We start from the raw sequence: 18,145 nt of genomic DNA, 5'->3' as shown, positions 1-18,145 counted from the left end.
ACTGGAAGCTGTGGTTTGCTGATCTACCAATGAACAGAATACCACAGAAAGTTTTCTCTTTAGTTGTAGTGACTTTGGTATTGGTTATTTTTACAGTATTTAGTGCTGGCTTCTGGAAAGGTGAAAGAGAAAATGGTTTGGGAGGTATGACTGGTAGGGTTGTAAGATGCTGGTGAATTTCTCTGTTAGCTCCAGACAGAGATCCGACCCCCCTGTGGATCAAACCAGAGAGATCCTAGCTTTATGGGGTTTAAATCATGCCCCCGACCACTTACTAACCCCATGATGATGGACAATTTACTTACAATATCCAAGCCTGAGTTTTCTCAATATTGCCAAACAGGATAGTAATCTCATATGGTTGTTGTGAGAATTAAATCAGATAATGCATATAAAGCAGCATAGTTTCTAGCACATAGTAAGTTATCATTATTACTATTATTATTCCTTATAATTTCTTTGTCAGTTTCCATTTTTAAAAATTTCAGGGGCGCCTGGGTGGTTCAGTCGGTTAAGTGTTCAACTTCAGCTCAGGTCATGATCTCACAGTTTGTGGGTTCAAGCCCCGCATTAGGCTCTGTGCTGACAGCTCAGAGCCTGGAGCCTGCTTTGGATTCTGTGTCTCCCTCTCTCTCTGCCCCTCCCCCGCTCATGCTCTCTCTCTCTCTCTCTCTCTCTCTCTCAAAAGTAAATAAAAACATTGAAAAAATTTTAAAAAAATTATTTCATAATGATAAAACATGTTCACTATAGAAAATTTGTAAAAATTTTAAATAATACAGGAAAGTATGAGAAAGAAAGCAAAAAGTATCTAAAAATCTCACCACCTAGAGCCAATTACCAGAAGTTGATAACCTTACTTCCAGACCTCTGTTTTCATAAGGATATATAACTAAACAATTTTTATATATTTTTTCTCAGATATAAATCTTGGAGGTTCTCCTACCTCAATTAATATAGTTCTATATTAATGCGATGGGTCCATAGTATTCCATTTTATGGATGTGCCACAATTTTTTGAAACTATTTTCCCTATAGGTGAACATAGATTGGCCTGCTGTTATGGTACAATGATGACTACATCTCCTTTAAAAAAATTTTTTTACGTTAAAATTGTCTAGAGACTCCACAAAATAGATTAATAACATACTCAACATCAGATTCCTATGGCTTATCTCTCTGACTTACCCTCAAATTCCCAGGAATTTCATCTTGTAAGAGAAGTCTGTCCAACTTCAACACAGTATAGGAGTTCAATTAGTCTATTACATTCTTTGCTTTTTGCTGCCTCTTTGTAGTAGGAAATTGATTCTGCACATTTAGTGGGTAATGCTAATTCTGAAATTTTACATATTTGGTACCAGATCTGCTTTCAGCATCAGCCATCTCCTGGGCTGAAGTCAACCCTTGAGGGCATCATTCTGAATTCCCATTTTACTGAAGTTAATTATTTCCAAGACCTAGTTACTCTACCCTGCCACTCTCCTTTGGCCAGGGCTAGACAGTCAACATCCACACATCTCTCTAACTTCATGTCTTAGGGAGTAATGATTGAATGTCAATTCCCAGAAGACCATGGCCTCCTTATGTCAATGTATTCAGCTCCTTCTTAGGGACCAAGTTAATATTTCACAAATCTAATGGCTACCTTAATTAAGTCGTAAGAACTATGCCCTTATCCCAAAACAATGACTGTTTCTCAGCCTTACATTTACATAACTGAGAGAGCTGCTCAAGTGATGCTTTATATTTAGGACACCATATTTTTCATTTTTATAAATAATGTTGAATTCTTTGAAGACTCGAAAAGTAAATTTCAAAAATTAATAGCTGGAAGAAGAACTGGATCTAAATGTACATTTGACTACTTCCTGTTCCAAGTTGCATAAAACAATATATTAATTTAAAAACAATAAATTCCAAATAGGACTGAAAACCAGAAATAACGCCATTGACGGATCAGAAAATTGGGGGATATTCTGAAAAACCAGGACACGGATAGGAATAACAACTAAAATGCCAAGGGGTTTTTTATAGGGAAATGCAGATGATTTTGAAATATATCTGGAAAACAAAATGTGCAACAATAGCTAATAATAGCGTTTTCCACTTGGAAAAAATTATACCACACATAAAATGAACCCCATATGGATAATAAAACAATCATAAAAACAAAATTAACTATAGAAGTGTTAGAAGAATGCAGAAAAATGTTTTTATAAAAAGAATGGGGAGGGTCTCCTAAAGACACAAAGCTCAAAAGCCATAAAGGTTGCTAAATTTGGTTACATAAAAATTAAAAAATTCAGGGGCGCCTGGGTGGCTCAGTCGGTTGAGCGGCCGACTTTGGCTCAGGTCATGGTCTCGCGGTCCGTGAGTTCGAGCCCCGCTTCGGGCTCTGTGCTGACAGCTCAGAGCCTGGAGCCTGTTTCAGATTCTGTGTCTTCCTCTCTCTGACCCTCCCCTGTTCATCCTCTGTCTCTCTCTGTCTCAAAAATAAATAAACGTTATGGGGCGCCTGGGTGGCGCAGTCGGTTAAGCGTCCGACTTCAGCCAGGTCACGATCTCGCGGTCCGTGAGTTCGAGCCCCGCGTCGGGCTCTGGGCTGATGGCTCAGAGCCTGGAGCCTGTTTCCGATTCTGTGTCTCCCTCTCTCTCTGCCCCTCCCCCGTTCGTGCTCTGTCTCTCTCTGTCCCAAAAATAAATAAAACGTTGAAAAAAAAAATTTTTTTTTTAAAAAAAATAAATAAACGTTAAAAAAATTTTTTTTAATTAAAAAATTCAATATAACAAAAGATACTACAAATAATTGACAATAAACAGAAAATATTTGCGATATATATAACAGAGTTAATATCCAAGATACGTTCTCAAACAACATCAAATCAATAATCCAATGTTAAAATGATTGATCTATACGAAAAAGAAATTCACAAAAGACCATATATAGTTGACCTATGAAAATATATTAAAAGTTCTCAAATGCATAAATAATCATACAAAGGTAGAGTTAAATAACTGTAAGTACCACTTTGAACACATCATATTAATAAAAATTAAAAATATTGATAATGTCCAACCATGGCAAAGGTTAGTGTGTTAGTTAGTTTTTGCTGTGTAACAAGCCATCCTAAAACTTAGTGGCTTAAAACAACAGGCATTAATTATTACTCACAATTCTGTATATCAGCTGAGTAGTTATTGGGGTTCACTGATATCTGCAGTTTTCTAGATGTTAAGCTGAGGCTTGGATGATCTGAGATGACCTTACATGTCTGGCAGTTAGGAGGCTGGTTGGTGTAGGGTCAGGGTCAGGAAACTACTGCCAGTGGGCCAAATCTGGCCACACCGATTTATTTACATACGGTTTACGGAAACAGCAGAGTTGAGTAGTTGCGAGAAAGGCCATATAGCCCACAAAGCTGAAAATATTTATCATGTGGCCCTATACAGAAAAAGGTTGCCAACCCCTGGTTAGGAGGCCTAAGCTGGGAGTGCTTGTCTCTGCTTCACATGGTTTCTCACCCTCCAGTAGCATAGACTGGGTTTACTCACATGGCAGCAACATTCCAAGAATGTTTAATAAGAGATAAAAGAGATTTATTTCTTTTTTTTAAAGAATTTACTTTTTTATTTTTATTTTTTTAATGTTTTATTTATTTTTGAGAGAGACAAAAAGAGTGCAAGCTGAGGAGGGTCAGAGAGAGAGGGAGAGAGAGAATCTGAAGCAGGCTCCAGGCTCTGAGCTGTTAGCACAGAGCCTGACATGGGGCTGGAACCCATGAACTCGAGATCATGACCTGAGCCAAAGTACAACACTTACCCAACTGAGCCACCCAGGTGCCCCTGAGATGAAAGAGATTTAGAAGAGGGGCGCCTGGGTGGCTTAGTCGGTTGAGCATCTGACTCTTGATTTCAGCTCAAGTCATGATCCCAGGGTCTTGGGATCTAACCCCATGTTGGGCTCCACACTGAGGGTGGAGCCTGCTTAAGATTTTGAGATTCTCTCTCTCTCTTTCCCTCTGCCCCTCTCCCCTGTTCACATGCATGTGCGCTCGCTCTCTCTCTCTCTCTCTCTCTCTCTCTCCCTAAAATAAAAAATAAAGACATTTAGTAGACATATCCAGGGGTGCCTGGGTGGCTCAGTCGGGTAAGCTTTCAACTTCAACTCAGGTCATGATCTCACAGTCTGTGGGTTTGAGCCCTGCATCGGGCTCTGTGCTGACAGCTCAGAGCCTGGAACCTGTTTCAGATCCTGTGTCTCTGCCCCTCTCCCACTTGTGCTCTGTCTCTCTCTCTCTCTCTCTCTCTCTCTCTCTCTCTCAAAAATAAACATTAAAATATTTAAAAAAATTTAATTAGAAGATACATCCAGAAGCTCCAACTCTGTTTAGTAGGAGTTCTAGAAGGTGAGAACACAGAAAATGAAAGAATCATGGGGGGGGGGGGGGGGAGAATAATGGAAGAAAATTTCCTAAAGCTGAGAATGATAGAAGTCTTCAGATTGAAAGAGTTCACTGGTACTAAACTGAATGAATTTTAAATTTTTAAAAAATGTTTATTTTTGAGACAAAGGGAGACAGAGTGTGAGTCGGGGAGGGGCAGAGAGCGAGGGAGACACAGAATTCGAAGCAGGCTCCAGGCTCTGAGCTGTCAGCACAGAGCCTGGTGAGGGTCTCGAACTCATGAACTGTGAGATCATGACCTGAGCTGAAGTCGGACGCTCAACGGACTGAGCCACCCAGGCGCCCCTAAACTGAATGAATTTTAAAAGACCCACACCATGTCAAGTTGTTAGTATGGACTCTAGTCCAATGTGACTGATGTCCTTATAAGGAGAGGAGATTAGGTCACAGACAACACAGAGGAGCAACCATATAAGGACACAGCAAAAAGGCAGCCATTTATGAACCAAGGAGAGAGGCCTCAGAAGAAACAAAATCTGCCAACACTTTGATCTTGGACTTCTAGCCTCCAGAATTGTGAGAAAATAAATCTCTGTTGTTAATAGGCCACTTAGTCTGCGTTAGTATTTTGTTAGAGCAACCCTAGCTAAGGAATACAGCCTACTTGGTTACATTTATTATTAAGTATTTTATCCTTTTTGTTGCTATTGTAAATGGAATTGTTTTCTTAATATCCTTTTCAGATTGTTCGTTGTTAGTATACAAAAATGCAACTGATTTTTGTGTGATAAACAGGCATGCCTGTGTGTAAAAGCAGGCACTTTTGTCTTGTTAATCTTAAAGGAAAGCATTTGGTCTTTAACCATTGAGTATGACATTAGTTGTGGGCTTTTCATACATAGCCTTTGTTATGTTGAGATAATTTCCTTCTATTTTTAGTTTGTTGAGGGTTTTTGTCAAGAATGGGTGTCAACATTTGTCAAGTGCTTTTCCTGTACCGGTTGAGATGATGTGGGTTTTTTTCCCCTTCATTCTGTTGATGTGGTGTATTAATTGATTGATTTTCATGTTAAACCATCCCTGCTTTCCAGGAATAGACCCACTTGGTCATGGTGTATACTCCTTTTCATATGCTATTGAATTCAATTTGCTTGTATTTGGTTGAGAATTTTGGCATTGGTGTTTATAAAAGACATTGATCTGGGGCGCCTGGGTGGCTCAGTTGGTTAAGCATCCGACTTCAGCTCAGGTCATGATCTCACAGTTTGTGAGTTCAAGCCCCGCGTCGGGCTCTGTGCTGACAGCTCAGAGCCTGGAGCCTACTTCCAATTCTGTGTCTTCCCCTCTCTCTGCCCCTCCCCCCCTGTACTCTGTCTCTCTTTAAAAAAATTAAAAATTAAAATAAAATAAAAGACATTGATCTGTGGGGTTTTTGTTTGTTTTTGTTTTTGTTTTGTAGTATCTTTAATTTGGGTATCAGGTTATTGCTGGCCTCATAGAATGAATTTGGAAGTGTTTCCAAAATAATAAAGTAAATAGAGTTAGTGAGACTCGGTGGCTCAGTCAGTTAAGTATCTGACTCGATTTTGGCTCAGGTCATGATCTCACACTTTGTGATATCTTGCCCCAAGTAGGGTTCTGTGCTGACAGTGCAGAGCCTGCTTGGGATTCTCTTTCTCCCTTTCTGTCTGCCCTTCCCGCCCCACGCATGGGGTCTCTCTCTCTCAAAATAAATAAATAAACTTTTTTTTTTTTCAACGTTTATTTATTTTTTGGGACAGAGAGAGACAGAGCATGAATGGGGGAGGGGCAGAGAGAGAGGGAGACACAGAATCGGAAACAGGCTCCAGGCTCTGAGCCATCAGCCCAGAGCCCGACACGGGGCTGGAACTCACGGACTGCGAGATCGTGACCTGGCTGAAGTCGGACGCTTAACCGACTGCGCCACCCAGGGGCCCCTAAACTTTTTTTTTTTTAAGTCAAATTTTCCTTAAAAAAATAAAAGTAGCATTAACCTTGACCATGGCTGTGAAACAGATCTGGAACTTTTTCAACTTGCAAAACTAAAACCCTATATCCATTAAACAACAACTCCCCTTTTCCTCCTCCCTCCAGGCCTTGGTAACCACCATTCTACCTTCTGTTTCTATGACTTTGACTATTTTAGAAAGTTTATATAAGTGGAATCATATAGTATTTGTCTTTTTGTGACTGGCTTATCTCATTTGAACATCATTTTTAATCCATTGATTTGTCCTTTTGGTAATTCATGTAGTCCCCACATATGCTTCAGTTTATTTCTAGACTTGTTTTCTTGATCTGTCTGCCTATTTCTATACACGTACACATTTGTTTTAATTATTGTAGCTTTCTATTTTCTAACTTTTCTCACATGTTTATGCTTCCAGATAAACTCTAGAACCATTTTGTTAAATTTTCTACAAAAATCCTTTAATTTTTTTATTTTTTTGGTTTTTATTGTCATTACATTAAATATACAGATCGATTTTGAGAAGATTAGCATCTCCACAATATTGACTCGTCCATTTGTTTTTTTGTTTTGTTCTGTTTTAAGTAGACTGCATGCCCAGTGCGGAGCCCAATGCAGGGCTTGAACTCACGACCCTGAGATCAAGACCTGAGCTGAGATCAAGAGTCAGATGCTTAACTGACTGAGCCTCTCAGGTGCCCCTCTTGCACTTATATTTAATAAGACTTCATACTAGCATACAAGACCATTTGCAGCAGAGTCCCATCCTTCCCTTCTCGGCCACGTTTAGTCTCCTTCCAGTCAAACTCACTGTGATCGGGTCCCCAAACACATTTAATGCTTCATGTTCTTTTCTGCCTCTCTTTCTTTCTTTTCTGCCTCTCTGCCTGGTCTCTCATCCTGAAATGTCCTCCTCTTCTCCTCCTCATAATTTCTACTGGTCCACATCCTTTTTTTAAATAATTTTTTTAATGTTTATTTTTGAGAGAGAGAGATAGAGTGTGAGTGGGGGAGGGGCAGAGATCAAGGGAAACACAGAATTGGAAGCAGACTCCAGGCTCTGAGCTGACAGCACAGAGTCCAACTCGGGGCTTGAACTCATAAACTGTGAAATCATGACCTGAGCTGAAGTGGGACGCTTAACCGACTGAGCCACCCAGGCACCCCTGGTCCACATCCTACACATACTTTATGTCCCATCACAAATTGCCATATCACCCTAATACTTCCTGATTCCTTCATCCAGATGTGACTTGAAACTCCATAGGGGTAAAAAAAAAAAAAAAAGTGTGTTACTTTATTAAGGTGCCCACCCCAATTTTCTCTCTCTTGTTATTTGTGTTGTTCTCTTATTGGTCCACAATCAACAGTTATGCATTAGAGCAACAGGTTTCAATGAAGAGGGCCCATTAGGATCCAGGGAAAGCTTTTTTAAAGACCACTTGCTTTGATCCCCTTTCAAGAAATTCTGACTCGTTAGGCCTGAGGTGGGGCTCTGACATCAATATTTTGCATGTGTATACTTAAAATTCTCCACAGGTATGCTTTGAAACTGCAAACCACTGTTTTTAAACTTCATGAATTCCTGAATATCATATATATGTGGCTATGGTCCTACCAAGTTTTGGTTCCTTGAGTGCAAGACCTGTGTCTGATTTATCATTACATGCCTCCCCAAGTACATAGCCCAGTAAAGATTTGGTAAGTATACCTACATTGATCAAACCAGGACTGGTATTAAATGGCAATGTTACTTTCCCTATTTTAATACTCTTACAACCATACAACCTACTATTGCCCATAGTCATCAGCCCAGGACCCTCCCTTTGCACTCTGCAGCCTGGATGCTTCAGTGGGCAAAGGAAAATCAGGAGAAATATCAGCCCTATGGGTATCCATAGCTACAAGCCTGGTGCAGGAACTCCAGGAAGCAGGGCCCCAGAAAGCAGGCAAGACTGGATTTTGCATAACATATAGCTGGACTACTCCTCTGAATCTTGGTTTCCTCATCGGTAAAATGAAAATAATAGCATTAGCCACTTCTACTTTCCAAGGATAGTGTGAGGCTCAGGAAAAAAAAAAAAAAAAAAAAAAAGCAATGAGTGTGCTTTCACATTGTCCATCAACATACCCATACGGGGGATTACACTAGCTGTTAGTACCAGGGATCCTACCACAGCCCTCCACTTCTGCTACTAGAGTCCCATGAGTGAGATCTGTATCTCCAGAAAGGCAGTTTAATCACACAGCCATTTCATATGTATCCAACCACCATCTACTGAGAGCCTATCATGTGCCAGGCAGTGGAGATACACAGACAATAGACCAGCCCTGCCTTCAAGGACCCCACAGAGAGGGACACAGTTTGGATCCTTTGTCCACTGTTTCAAACGAAGAAAAAGCAACTTCGCACACAATTTCAGACTAGTGGAGAAGACAAGTGAGTAAACCTAGCACTGGGAACAGATGGGTTAGCGCGGAGCCGATTGTTGCCCTCTAAACGAAGGGGGCAGGGCGCGGTCAGGGGCTGTTTCCCGGCCCCCTTTGGTTCCTGAGACGCCTACAGCATCCCGGGTTCCTCCAGGTACCCCCGCGCCCTCTGCACCCTCAGGTCTCAGCACCCTTTGGCCTCCACGCCCCCACAGCCCTCGAATCCCCAGATTCCCGCCTCCTCCAGCCTCCGTGCCGCCGGCGCCCGGCTCCGGCCTCGGGTCTCGGATCCCCGTATACCGACCCCTCGCCAGCACCCAAGTCCGTGTAGGTCTTCCCCGCGGGCCGCGCTGCGCAGGGCGAAGCAGGCTGGTGCTCCCCGGCCCCGAGCGCCGGCCCAGCTGAGGCTGCAGGACGAGGGCCGCAGAGCGCAGCAGGCCCTGTCGCCCGGGCGCCAGCTTGCCTCCTTCCCGTCGCTGGGGCGCGGTCGCGGCCGCCCGCAGCTCAGGCCCCGCGGGCACCGCTCCCTGGCAGGGGCCGGCGGGCCGGCCGGGTGCGCTAGGGAGGCGAGCTAATGCTCAGAAAGGCCCTGGAACAGGGTCTGCCGCCGAGTAGGCGCTCAATCCATATTAGATAGTATTGTTTTTTCCTGAAATCCTCTCCTGCCACCTGCTTAATGAAACTGCTCATCCTGGAAGCAGAACGTTCCCCCTAAATAGCTCAACTGAAGGTTTACTATAGGCCTGGCACTGTGCCGGGGCTTTAAAAACGTTATCTCTAATTTTCACAAGCGCCAGGTAAGATAGGGACCGTTAATCTGCCCATTTTAGTGTTGAGGAAACAAACACTTAGATAAAGAATTAATTCTGGGGGCTCCTGGGTGGCTCAGTCGGTTAGGTATCGGACTGCGGCTCGGGTCACGATCGCACGCTGTGAGTTCGAGCCCCCCCCCCCCCCTCCTCAGTGGAGGAACCAGAACTCTAACCCCGACTGCCTGGCTCTCAGGCGCCCATTTACCGCTACAATGTACTGTCCTCCCCAGCACCTCTGCAGGTCCTCTGTGCAGGTCTTGGGGCCAAGTGGATCTTAGGCCCTGGAAGAGTGAAGGGAAAACAGGTACACTGGGTGGTTGTTTAAACAAACAAACAAACAAACAAAACAAAACAGTTTCAACTCAAAACAAATCTTATTGTTTAAGGCAGCTTGAATTGGGTGTTCTGTTACAACCAAATGTATCTTTATTGAGACAAAATTTACATAAGATAAAATTCGCCATTTGATCATGTTAAAGTGTACAATTCAGCGGTTCTTCATCTATTCACAATGTTGGGCAACCATCAGCAGAACATTTCGTCTCCCCCGCAGAAGAAACTCCATACCCATTGAACAATCACTCCTCTTCTCCCCTCCCACTAGCCCCAGGGAACTACTTATCAATCTCGTTTCTGCTTCTATGGATTTGCCTTTTCTGAACATTTCATATAAATGGAATCATACAATATGTGACCTTTTGTAACTGGCTTCTTTCACTTAGGGTAATGCTTTCAAGGTTCATCCTTGTGGTAGCATGTATCAGTACTTCCTTTTTTATGGCTGAATCATATTCTATATAGATATGTCACATTTTTCTTAGCCATTCATTAGTTTGTGGACATTTACCACTGTTTTGGCTGTTGTGAATAATGCTGAACGAGTCCTGTACAAATTTTTGTTTGAAGGCCTGGTTGCAAATCTCGAGTATATTCTCAGGAGTGGAAATATTAGGTCATGGGGTAACTCTGTGTTTAACTTTTTAAAGTTTAAAATGTGTTTAAAATGGCTGCATCCTTTTGCATTCAATCAGCAGTGTATGAGTGTTCCCAATGTTATTATGAAAATAATCAGTATGCCTAGTTTAAAAAACTGTTGCTAGCAGGCTTATGGCAAAACACAACTGTGTTTACCTAATCCCCTGTCTCATTCCCAAGAGACTGACACTTCCAACTCTTTTAACTGTTCCTTTGCCTCGTTTTTCTCCATATTTTAAAATAATACGCATCATGTTACAGTTTCACAGTTTATCAATTTTAAACATTATGGTGACTTACAGTACTCTGTGTTTTCTTCCTTCTACGACTCTTTGGTTTTCCTGAAATTATCAGTTTCCATGTTTTCATCTGCTTAGTTTTCTATGTGCCTGTCTGTATGTCACAGCTTCTCCCCAAATGCCCCCAAAAGAGTCTGTCACATGACTGTCAATAATTTTGCTATATACTCAGACACAGTTTGAAGCCTTTGTTGATTTCATTAGCATTTTTGATTCTGGAGGCATCTATCCCTGAGCCCCCTGCTCCTTCTCCAGTTTGGACTAGCTGTGCCCACCTAGGGCCTGAACACACCTTGGCCCTGCTGGACCTACCCTCACCAGCGTCCTGGGTTGGCTCTCCAGCTTCCAGGGTCCATAGCTTTCTCTTTCATGTTGTATATCCTCATTTTGCTAAAATGCATCCTCCAGGAGTATTCTAAGATTGATTGGGAAATTAAATATTGGAACCCTTGTATGTCCCAGAAAGTCTTTATTCTACTAGTACACATGCTAAGCAGTTTAGAATAGATACTGAAATCATTTTTCTCCTGATTATTTTGGATTTCCTTTTCTTCTTTTGAAGTCATCTCTATGCCAATGTGGGGCTCTAACTCACAATGCCGAGAGTTGCATGCTCTACCGACTCTGCCAGGGACCACCATTGTTTCCAAAGCAAAGCTTCATGGTCTTCTAATATCCAACGCCTCTGAGGGAGCCCAATGCCACTCTGATTTCTTATCTTTCTTATCTTTGGCCTGTTTTTCCTTTTTTCTCTTTCGAAGCTTTTAGGATCTTCTCTTCATCTTCGTTCTTGGTGTTCTGAAATAAAAATTAATAATAAAATAATAAAAGTTAACAAAAATTTATCCGTGGTGAGGACAAATACCTGCATCCTTAAACAAAGTCATTAAACAATAGTTTGTTGTGCCTCTTGGTGAACTCTTTCAGTCTAGAATCCCAGGTTTGTCAGCTACGGAAATATTTCCTATAGTATCTCCTTTGATAATTTAAAGAGATTCTTGTTATCAGGGTTTGTGGAATAATCTAAACCAGCTCCTTCATAAATATCCAGCAAAAGAGGGACACCTGGGTGGCTCAGTCGGTTTGAGCATCCGACTTCGGCTCAGGTCAGGATCTCATGGTTTGTGAGTTCAAGCCCCACGTCGGGCTCTGTGCTGACAACTCAGAGCCTGGAGCCTGCTTTGGATTCCGTGTCTCCCTCTTTCTGTGTCTCTCTGTCTCTCAAAAATAAATAAATGTTAAAAGAATTTTTTATAAATAATATCCAGCAAATGCTTCTGGATGTTTCTGTGTTTTGTGTTGTGCTTTTCTGATTATAAAGATAAATGCACACTTATGTAGAAAACTCAAACAATACTGGAAGCTATAAAATTTAACATACTTTTTAAAGATTTGATGAAAGTGGAACTGCAATAATAAAAACATAAAGTCACTTAAAAAAATTTTTTAATGTTTATTTTATTGTGAGAGAGAAAGAGCATGAGTGGGGGAGGGACAGAGAGAGAGGGAGACACAGGATCAGAAGCAGGCTCCAGTGTCTGAAGTGTCACAGCGACTGACTCAGGGCTCGAACTCACAAACTGCAAGATCATGACCTGAGCTGAAGTCGGACACTTAACTGACTGAGCCACCCAGGCACCCCTAAAGTCACTTTTTTGTTTTAATTTTTAATGTTTATTTACTTTTTGAAAGAGAGAGAGAGAGTGTGTGTGAATGGGGGAGGGGCAGAGGGAGAGGGAGAGGGAGACACAGAATCCGAAGCAGGCTCCAGGCTCTGAGCCGTCAGCACAGAGCCCAATGTGGGGCTCGAACTCACGAGCTATGAGATCATGACCTGAGCTGAAGTCAGACGCTCAACCCACTGAGCCACCCAGGCACCCCTAAAGTCGCTTTTAATAGTTGCTTAGCATTCCATCAAAAAGCTGTGCCATTATGAATTTGACCAGGCCTCTACTAGCAGGCAGTGATTTTTGGTTTCTCTTAACCGTAAATGATGCTGGGGTGCATGTCTTGTACACACAGATGCTTCAGTTAAAGTGGTCTCCTTACCTCCGCTGCCCTCAGGGACAGTGGAGGTAGGGGAAGGGTCTTGGGAAGATGAGATTCAACTTGGCCCTCAAGGAGAAGCTGTTTGGAGACTGTCTGAACCTGCCCAGAGATGACCTTGGCCTGACCTCCCTAATGGCAGTGCTTAGAGCAGCAGTTCACAAACCTCAATGTGTACATGGATCATCTGAGAAACTTGCTTCCCAAGCTACACCTCAGAGAGTCTGATTCAGTCTGTAGAGAGTTCTGAGAATTTTCATTTTAAACAAGCACCACAGCCGATTCTGATGTAGATGGCCACACTTGGAGAAATATTGACAGAGGGGAAAGTGCGGAGAGGTAAATAGTGTTCACCGAGGAACAGGAGGGGCTGTGGGGGCTGATAGGGAGGATAATGAATTAAGCATCTTTGGTCACCCCAGGATACCAGGCTCCAGTGTGCTTTGGGTTAGGGCAGAACTAACTTCACCAGCTGGCCTTTTTTCTCCAAAAGGATCCAGTGATTCTGATAGTCATGTAGACAGACCTCAAGTTCCCTAGTCTACCCCTAAACTTTCCTCCCCTCCCTTGTGGTCAATGTTATTCAGTTAAGAATACAGGGGTACATAGAAACATCTTAGCATGTCCCCCCTCCCTCCCGGAGCTCTGGCTGGGAAAGGTGGGGGCCACCCCAGGTCATCAGCAGAGATAACCAAGGTTAGGAATGCTGCTGGAAAGTGGGAGAACAACACCAAGTCTTTTTTTTTTTTTACTTTTATTTTTTAACGTTTATTCATTTTTGAGAGGCAGAGAGAGACAGAGCATGAGCGGGGAAGGGGCAGAGAGAGGGAGACACAGAATCCGAAATAGGCTCCAGGCTCTGAGCTGTCAGCATAGAGCCTGACACGGGGCTCGAACTCACAAACTGCAAGATCCTGACCTGAGCCGAAGTAGGATGCTCAACCGACTGAGCCACCCAGGGCCCCTTTTCTTTCTTTATTTCTTTCTTTTTTTATTTTTTTATGTTTTTTAACGTTTATTCATTTTTGAGAGACAAAAGAACAACACCAAGTCTTGGCTAGGATGTCGTGCAACAACAACACTCAGAAGTGGAACATAAATTGGTCCAACCACTCTGAAAAACAGTTTGACTCAGCGATTCCACTCCAGGGTATATACTCCAGAGAAACTCTTACACTTGGGCTGCAGGAAACATAAACATCCAGGAGTTTTTAGCAGCATTGTTGAAAACAGCAAAAAACTGGAAAGAATCCAAATGCCCTTGGATAAAAGAATAGCTAAATTCATTGTAGTGTATTCACACAATGGAATACTGTACATAGTACAAATGAACAAACTGTATACGCATCAGCATGGATGAATCTCAGAACAATAATATGTGAAAAAGTAATTCATAGAAGAAATACATTCCTGTTAAATTTAAAACAAAACTAGGGGCACCTGGGTGGCTCAGTCGTTGAGTGACTGACTCTTGATTTCAGCTCAGGTCATGATCTCACAGTTCATGAGTTCAAGCCCCCCACCCGGCTCTGTGCTGACAGTGCGGAGCCTGCTTGGGATTTTCTCTCTTTCCTTCTCTCTCTGTCCCTCCCCTGCTTGAGTGTGCATGCTCTCTCTCTCTCTCTCAAAATAAATAAGATAAAATAAAATAAAATAAAACAAAAAATAAAAATAAACATTATATTGCTTGGAGACTTGTGTGTGAAAAAAATAGAAGGAAAAGTAAGATATTGTGGGACGAATTCAGAAGAGTGGTCACCTCTGGGTCAGGCAGGGGATGAAACATTTGAGCACTGGTAGTATTCTAGTTCTTAAGTGGGGGGGTGGGCTCACAGGTGTTTGTTTTATTATTATGCACATGACTGTATATGTATATAACATTCTTCTGGCTATATCAAATATTTAAAAATTTTTTTTTTCAACGTTTATTTATTTTTGGGACAGAGAGAGACAGAGCATGAATGGGGGAGGTTCAGAGAGAGAGGGAGACACAGAATCGGAAACAGGCTCCAGGCTCCGAGCCATCAGCCCAGAGCCCACGCGGGGCTCGAACTCACGGACCGCGAGATCGTGACCTGGCTGAAGTCGGACGCTTAACCGACTGCGCCACCCAGGCGCCCCTATATCAAATATTTTAAACTATAAAAAATAGAAAGAAATTTGAAATCCCCTGGCCACTACTGTGGTCTCTCAAAGTGATTTATCCTTTGTACCCACCCCATTTCTCCTCCAACAGGCACTGTGGACCAGGAAGTAAGATATCAAGCCTGAAGAGGCCAATACAAGCTTGCAAAAATCTACCTCCATCCCACCATTCAGAGACCTATTCACCTCTTCTGCCCCATCTCAGTCTGTTTCTCATAGACTATACCTGTCACTAAGTAAAGGCCTCTTTTCCCAGCCAAACATGCAGCCAAATATGATCGCATATTTAGCTAGTTTGGCATTTTTCTGTGACAATAGTACTGTGCTTGGGACATTGTTTTCTGAACAAGCAAGGCATCTTAGCACTTACTTTTTCTTATCTTAATGCATCGCTAGCACCCACTCTTTTCCATTCACCAGTCTCACATCCGGCTGGGTCATCAAGCTTCCTTTTGAATCTCCAGTGATGGTCGTCTTCCACTCCCTTCCTCATGGCCTCTGAGCTCAGCAGCAGGCCTTGGGGTCTCCTGGGCCTTGATGGTTCTCCCTCTGCCATGTTTCCTAATTCAAAGACCACTGAACCTTTGGAAGAGGGGCAGAGCTCCTGAGGTGAGGTTTTTCCTTGACTAATGCAGTTGAATGGATTAGGAATTCTAAATAGGCAAGTTCCAGCCCCCTCCCCCCCCACTTGCCTCCTGATTGTGTGACTTGGGGTGGGTGCCTCATTCCCAGGGAGCCTATCATTTGCCTAAGAGACGGAGAACATTGTCTTTTGGGATGTTGATAATGTTCCAGGACCACTAAGAAGTGGAAAAGAACTTAAAGTTCATCTAGTTTAACCCACTTGTCTTAAAGAAAAACTAAGGGTAGGTTGGGGAAGAGACCTGGATGGGCTAGGAATGATTTAATGGCAGATATTAGAGTAGAAGCCAGGCCTCCTGTCTTTCCATTATCTTGTCTCCCTGTGGCTTGCTGAGGCATAAAGGTGAGGGAGGAGGACATACAGCCACTTAACTTAGTCCTGTCCCAGCTCCATCCAAGGCCAAGACACTCAACTCTTAGAAGATGTTGCTTTTGAAACTGCTAATGAGGCTGACACAATCTGGGGGCGGAAGGAGCCCTGCCTCACCTATCAGCTGGTCCATTGCATAATCTGGCAAGCTGAGACCTGAGGCTCTTCCCACGTGAGGCCCAGCTGTAGAGAGGAAAGGTCAGGGTGCAGAGAATAATAAAAAATTGGGCACTACCTGTACCTCTCTCTCAGACCCTACCCGCTCTCCCCACAGGGGCTGGGGTACATTGAGGGTAAAAGAGGCCCAAGGAGAAGCAGGGGTGGGGAAGCAAGCTCTCTGCAAGAGTTGAAGGGGAGCGGCGCTGGTCCTCCTCCTCACCGTCAAAGGGATCTTCTATTTCGGGAAGAGAATTTATGGACAAGGTAGAAAGGAGGAGGAAGAAGCTTTTGGCTTGCTCCTTCCTTCAGCTCATGGGTTGAGAGTTCGTCTATGAAATGGAGAAATGGGAGGTGAGACAGAGGAGCTGAGTTGGCACAGGAGGCTGCCAGTGTAGAATCTAATGGAGGCAGTGGAGACTGACTCAGTGCAAAGATGTCTGGGGTCCCAATTTGGTCCCCTGACCTGTGAGGCAGCAAACGGAGGCTGGGACTACACATGACCTCTCACAGCCCTGACACGCACACACACTGCCACACTTCAGCCCCCATCTGAAACATAGCTATTATTCAGGAATTCCATCAAAGGCCCCTGAGCAATTAGACTTAAAAAAATTATTTAATGGTCATACACATGACTGTAATATAAAAGGGAGTTTTTTTTCACTTAATACTGCAATATATACAGCAAGTCTGGGCTAGATCTTACAATCTGAACACAGGTATTTCAACTTTTCCACGTTGTTTCTGTCTCCAATGGACAGAAGTTCTGTAATTGAGGCCTTGCTTTTCAGTCACTAGAGGAGCCTTTGTAATTGCCACAAACTTCAGCCCTCAAACTCAGTTGTATAAGAAAGAGAGCTTAGTTAGGTGTTTTTTTTTTGGGGGGGGTCCCATGAATTATATACTGTTTGGGGAGGATTTTTTGTTGGGGCCTCCATTGGGCTTGCAAGCAGTGGTCCCCACAGGTCACAGCAGTTCTGGCACCTGTTTCCATTCCCAACAGGGCGACATGGGACTCTGTCTCCCGGTGCAGGGAGCGGCCACGCCCTCCCAGAGGTATCACAGACTCTCAGCCCTCTGCTCTTTCTTTCTTTCCTTTCATCAGCCTGGGGGGAAACACGGATGTAGGATTATCAAAATATTTTAAAACCAGGCCTCTGACATAATAAGGTGTGGATTTTTTTTAAAAGTACATTAAATACCAAGATCTAGTGATGGATATAATAACTTTATACTTTTGAAGCAGTGACAAACATAGACAATATTTGAACATATTGCAGCAACCATAAATAGGATATGAAAATTGTTGATTTCTGCTGATGACAAATGCGCAGGTACCGTTAGCACAACAGTGGTTTGTCGCCTGCATACATAATTGAAGGAAATACTACATTTCAGGTACACATTAGTGAAAATAAAGATGTAATTTTTTTCCCACCCAAGTTCAAGGGCCCCAGGTCATAAGAAACCCTTGTCAGAAGAAATCCATCCCTTCTCAATCCCTATTTCTTCAACAGAAGCCATGAACGATTCCTGAGACCAGTAGCACAAGACCTATTATCTGCTTGAACGAAGGGGAAGAGTCAGTGCAAGGTTAATATCTCAGGGCAACTTTCCCATTTTACCTTCACTGGGGTTTATTTTCTCCCAGTTTACATACAATCCTATTATGTCTGATAATCTCTTTAATTACCTCACAAAAAAATAGAAGCAGTACATTAGAAAAAGAGATCGTAGGGGCGCCTGGGTGGCTCAGTCGGTTGAGCGTCTGACTTCGGTTAAGGGTCATGATCTCAACAATTTGTCAGTTTTGAGCCCTGCATTGGGCTCTGTGCTGACAGCTCAGAGCCTGAAGCCTACTTTGAATTCTG

At 43.0% G+C, this 18,145-nt stretch overlaps 1 long non-coding RNA gene across 1 annotated transcript in view; it reads left to right on the top strand.

Annotated features, from left to right (window-relative positions):
• Positions 1 to 8,532: 8,532 nt before the first annotated feature.
• The window catches only part of LOC123603192, a 53,489-nt gene continuing 43,876 nt past the window's right edge, over positions 8,533 to 18,145 (top strand). The window contains exon 1 of the long non-coding RNA XR_006714774.1: positions 8,533 to 8,836. This is a non-coding gene — a long non-coding RNA (uncharacterized LOC123603192). The remainder of the gene's footprint in view (positions 8,837 to 18,145) is intronic.

This window comes from Leopardus geoffroyi, chromosome E1 (genome assembly GCF_018350155.1).
Source record: "Leopardus geoffroyi isolate Oge1 chromosome E1, O.geoffroyi_Oge1_pat1.0, whole genome shotgun sequence".
Lineage (NCBI taxonomy): Eukaryota > Metazoa > Chordata > Mammalia > Carnivora > Felidae > Leopardus > Leopardus geoffroyi.
Note: the sequence above shows the minus strand (reverse complement) of the source record. Positions and strands in the feature narration are given on the sequence as shown.